Here is a 5,926-nt window from a genome sequence, read left to right on the forward strand (position 1 = left end):
GCCACACTATCGCCATCTGTCTAAACTTCGTTTCCCTAAAATTGACAGCTGATCGCCTCGTATTCGCGAACCTAAATTCCGGGCGTTCAGTGCATCGAATCTTTCCGGGAAAAATCGCGAAAAATGTAATAATTGTGTTCACGGGCCGGTAATTGGGTCTCGCGAGTGAGAAGTGGATGTGTAAATTGTGGGGAGTGTTTTTATTCCGCAGTGATTGAGCCGCCATATTTTTCCTCAAACGATCATTGGAGAATTGATCTTGGTGAAATCTAGGGGGTATCTTTGAACGTAATTTACACGTTCATTCCTCAATTTCCCACCCCTGAGACCTAATTACCGGCTCGGCAAAAATAATTATCTGTCGATTGACCCTACAATTATATTTTTTGAGGGCCTACAGGGGCTGGCATTTCGTTACCCGTAAAACGCGTTTTTTCTAGGGAATTTCCTAGGGACATGTCGGGCAAAAATCCCTCCACCCGGGCCTTAAAATGAAAAAAGGTTGTGAAGTTGATTATGTTCAATGGGGTTCATGGCTTTGGAGGTCTCCGTTTCCGATTCCTATCTATAAAAGGTGATACACCAAAATTAAGTTGGGCGAGAGTAAGATTGGCTAACTTCATGCGTAAGACTTTTCACTCGTAACCCTATTTCTCATTGGTCAATTGGCTACGTCATCATCAGCACCACGGAATCAAACGGCGCGCGGAGCGCGCGTTCGGTCTCGTTCTAGATAATATGGAGTCCGGGGCGATGAAATGTGTTACTCAACATAAACATCTCTCTCTTTCAAATTTTACTCACGTTTTTATTGGAAACCTGTGATAATATTCACATAATAGGATATAATTCGAACAATAAATTGGTAAAAAATCTCATTATGAAAATTACCAGAAAAAATTTTAAAATTCAAAAAAAGAAATGAAATATTGGATCTTCTTCATCAATTCATCTGTAGTCGAGTATTCATCCAATGCTGCACTCATCTTCTCAAAACTGTAACAAAATGAAAAAAAAATGGAGGTAAGTTGAAGGATTCAATAGAATGAAAATTGAATAGAAATTGAGATTTTCGAAAATTCGGGAAAATGATATTGAGGAGAAAAACAATACATACATGATGTCGAATGTTGATGGTGGCACTGGCTGGAGTTGATTGAGTTGGATAGTTGGCATCAAAAATAATATTGCCATGTCGACAAATTTGCCGTTTCGCTCGCACCCCTGCAAGTTTCAGGTAAACCCCAGCTGTTGAGTGTCTGTTTATCACCATACGAATGATGGCTTTCAGTTGAGACTCGGGAAGATTGTCCCTCCAAGCTTGTGGAATGAATACATCAACACTTCCAGTGTGTCCTGCGTAAGTTCTAGAATAATTTGTTGAGCGCTCTTGAGGCTTCCACTGCTTAGCTGAATTGAAAATATTTGCCTCCTCTGGCTTCACTTCGATGGGCTCTGGATCAGGACTCTCTGGTGAATCTGGAATAGGTGTCCTCACTTGGATTCCTGCGTCCTCTGGTGCAGGACTTTCATGTGAGTCTGCGATGATAGGCTGCTCTATGCTCATGTCAATAGGCTCTGGATCTGGACTCGCAGTTGAGTCTGCAATGATGAGCTCCTCCTTCTTGATAATGTGTAACGTGGTATTTTACCCGTTACTATTTCTCAACCGTTTCGCGATTTCAGAGACTTCCACCAGACGGGAAATCACTTTCAGTGGCGAGAGTTTTGAGCAGAGAGAAAGAAAATATGTTTGATTTATTTTATTTGTTTTATTTTGAATTAAGTCACGCGCCACCGCGTTCCAATCCGAGGACATCGCCGAAGATCCCTGGGACGCCAAGAGATGTCATCGGACTCCGGATTTCTGTTGATAACCGACTTTTTTATGTGGCCGACAATAGAGCCACAATCCAGCTATCAATTACTCCGGAAGTGACGTATCTACGGAGCACGAGGTCGATTGGCAATAAATGGAAAATTATGATTAAAAATAAACTAAGGAGAGTTACTATTCTCTCAAGTTAGTTTGTAACGTAGAAATTGATTTAGATTCTATTAGGGAGCGCTGAGAATTTATTCTCATTTATAATAATGGACAGATTTAATATCAAGCATGGCAAAATTTTGTAGCGCATACGTGCTAAAAATTGTTATCGATGTTGCGCATGCCCGTCTTATTGGGATTGGTAGATTATGACGTTGTCCCCCCCAATCATCTAAAATTTATTATATAGATTCTAAATCATCGCGTTACCACCTGTTGCCGATTCACGTGCGTTTTGGAAATCACTTCCCGTTTGGTGGTTAACCTGTGAGGACTTAGTGACAAAATTTACTGAAAAGGACGCTCGAGGGTTAATAAGGACGCCATTTCGCAGCCGTGCAAATCGTTTGGATTTTGGAGGATCTTTTGGATATCTGGGTGAGCGTGGTGGCCGTTCAAACCCCGTCCATAGGAAATTGATTCGGAAAAAATTCAACTTGGCGCGTCTAATTTTTCCCCGTCAATTCACTGAGTATTATTACGTTGCCGGGAACTATGTTAAACTATGTTGAACTATGTTATGTTATGTTATAGTAAAAAATGACAAGTATATTTTAGCATTTCCCTAGCATTTCCCAAGGTCGTAAGTGGATTATTGATTGAATGCATCGATTGATAATTACGTAATTACTTCAGTCGTTACGGACATCTTATCATGTATAAGCACTACATCTCATTTTAAACTATTCACTGATGATCTTCGTCCCCCACTCTTTGCCGTTGTCTAATAATGTGAGTGTGCCACCATGCGTCGCTTATGAACGCGCCATCACACTGGCGGGTACCCACTCTCGTCATACCGATATGCTATTTAACGTTCATTGGTGAATAGGTTAAGTACACGTCAGGTATAGGGAATCCAATTGTGATATAATAAGCTGAATCAAATCTCAATATTTTTGGCGTTTTGTCAATTAGCGTGCGAACTCCAGCTTTGTCAATCATTCACGTCCTACGAAGTATGTTCATCAGCCCGGCACGCCAAGTTGGCTTTTTTCCGAATCAATTTCCTATAGACGGGGTTTATTTAGTAATTGTCCCATGTTTCTGTCTTGGAGGCCATCAGATTCACGTCGACTTGGCGCCATTTTTTCACAATTTTTTTTTGTGATTTTTAAAATTTGAAGTAGTTCTTTGAGAATACTGAACTGCACTATTTCACAATTTCACTTCTATAAAATAGGTGGGTCTCTGTGTTGATTACTTCGTCCCGTAGACGCGGTTGCTAACGCTGCTGAAGGGTCAGCGAAGCTGGCCTATATTGCCTCTCCCGATGTTTTACGAATTTTGGCTGTGAAGGGGGGATTCGTAGGAGACTTCTGGAAGAATCGGAAACTTTGGTTAGAGTGGTACCAAGCATATCGAGTTCACCGGTTTACTCACAGATTAAATTCGATGCGTGAATAAAAAAATTATTGCAATCGGTTTTGATTTGTGAAACTGATATATGATAACAACACTACGGAGTCAATTCGAGTATTGTTTATGTTTTGTTTTGGAAGGGTGACTCGTTGGTGTGAGAAATTTTTTTCCCACCAGAGTTTGATTTCCATTTATCCATTTCCGTTGGATTATAATTTGTGATGATGAAAGTTTGTGGAATAAAAGTCCAACGGTTGTCCTCTTATTTCATATCCTGGCAATCTGATATCCCCGTAGTAGCGAGGATGCTCTGGAGATGCTGCGGCGATGTTACGGGGATGGTATTTACCAAGCGTTCAAAGGGTAAGGATGGGTGAAAATCGATTTTAAATAATGCAAAATGAACAGAAATGATCTAATGATTATCAAATGATCTATAACTCCCTAGAATTTTCTCGACACCTCTATTTCCCTAGAATATCATTGAAAATCATTAATTACACCATACCCGTTTAATTAAATAAATTCATCATTTGATAATCATTAGATAATTTCCATTCATTTTTCATTATTTTAAATTGATTTTCACCCATCCTTCCCCTTTGATTGCTCGGTAAATACCATCCCCACAACATCCACGCTACTGCAGCGATAGATTGCCTAGATAACATCCAACTGCCAATTCGCAAAACTTCCAACAGAAAAAAATCTGAGAAGTGAAAGAGGGGATATAACCACGCTCAACCATGACTACATCCACTGATATAAGAGTGAGAACCATCGTTGACGATTCATTAAACATTCGCAACCGAACCAGATCCCGGTATAACCCCATCATAGTGCTGCAAAAATGAAAGTTATCATCGACATCCAGGGGTTCAAGAGATCTGTTAACGAGTTTATCTTGAAAGAACTCGGTATTTCTAGTATTCAGTGTGGCGATGGGGGTGAGGATACGGATGGATGTTTTGCATTCGAGGCGCCATGCAAATGGGGGGACTTCACACCTGAATATCAAACAATGAATACTTGGTTAACAGCCAATTATCATGGATGCCATCTTCGAAGAATATTTGCATGGGGTGGATCAAATTTTGAAAGGCTTGGAGAAGAAAAAAATGGTTGGGTCAACTTATTGGAAACCATATACCCATTACTAATCTGGAGGATCTTGGTTGTCCACAGTTGGATAACTTGCGAGGGGCTAAGTGTTGGGATCACAATATTATGCGCCGAAATCCCAAGTACCACTGCGCTAAGGAGAATGTTGAAAATTTGAAAGCGTTTTATGTGAAATATAGTGAAGGATGTCTGTAAAAGTCGTTGAAGGTGTTCTGTGAGCTTCAGAGTTTGAAAAATATGACTGCAGAGGATATTGCATTCTTGCCAAAAAATTTTCTGTTCACATTCGCTGAGAAGAGTCTCGGACAAGCTGCCAAAGCACCTGCAAATGGATCCCAAGATTGCACGCTATCGCAGATGTTTGGAACACTGGACCTCTACTGGGGGTGATCAGCTCGACGGGCCACCGCCACTCATCGCTAACTGTCAATTATGTCAATTTTTCCAATGAAAAATTTTTTTCTCGACCAGAATATTTTGCAAGAAGTGACAGAAATAATAATCCAAATTTTGTTAAAAAACTGATAAAAAAATTTGAATGGAAAACTATGAACATTTATTGAATAAAATAATGTTTTGAAATTATTGAGCATGCTTTCAAATACATTCAATACAAAATCTGATTGGTAATTATCTGTATGAGAAAAAGACAAAAACTCTCCAGTGAGCATCAAGTTACAATGACTCAAACCCATATCATCTGATGTTTAGACTGAAGCTCGCTGGTCGCAAAGTAGTGCTAACATTCATTGGAGTAAGCATGCTTCTTTCCACTCAGCTTAATTTTGAATGAACAAACAGTAAGTGTACTATGGATTTTATTTGATTTTTGAGGAGTTTGTTGAAAATGGATTTTTTTATAACGTTTACAGTCATATCAGCTAAGTAAAGTCACCTACAGAGAAAGACTAAACTATGAGCAGAAATATTCTGATGGAAAAACTTGACAGATTTTGTAATTTCATTAATATCTACCCCCGCCCCACATGCCGGTAATATAGAAGTCGTCGTTTCCAGTGGGGCCGGTGGTGGATCGAATGATGATGTAACTTAATGTCATTAATTATCAACGAATGTACAAACGATAAGTCGGGTTCGATTCCCCAGTGAATTCGTAAATTTTGTTCGCCTAAAAGAACAAATTTGAATAACACAACATCCTTTACACCCGGGCTACTAGCTTTTTGATTCTTAAAGCATATCATCCATGATCATAGCGAACCACCAGGTGGTCCATAAATGGTGGTGTTATCATTGAAATAATAGGCATCGATAGTCGATAGTCGAAAAGGACTTTCTCGTTGTTTAATTTTTAATTTTGATTTTCATATTTATCAAAACGAAATAATTGGAATCACAATCACTTTAAAATGCATCTTCTATATGGATAGTTTT

Source organism: Fopius arisanus, unplaced genomic scaffold (genome assembly GCF_000806365.1).
Source record: "Fopius arisanus strain USDA-PBARC FA_bdor unplaced genomic scaffold, ASM80636v1 scaffold00132, whole genome shotgun sequence".
NCBI lineage: Eukaryota > Metazoa > Arthropoda > Insecta > Hymenoptera > Braconidae > Fopius > Fopius arisanus.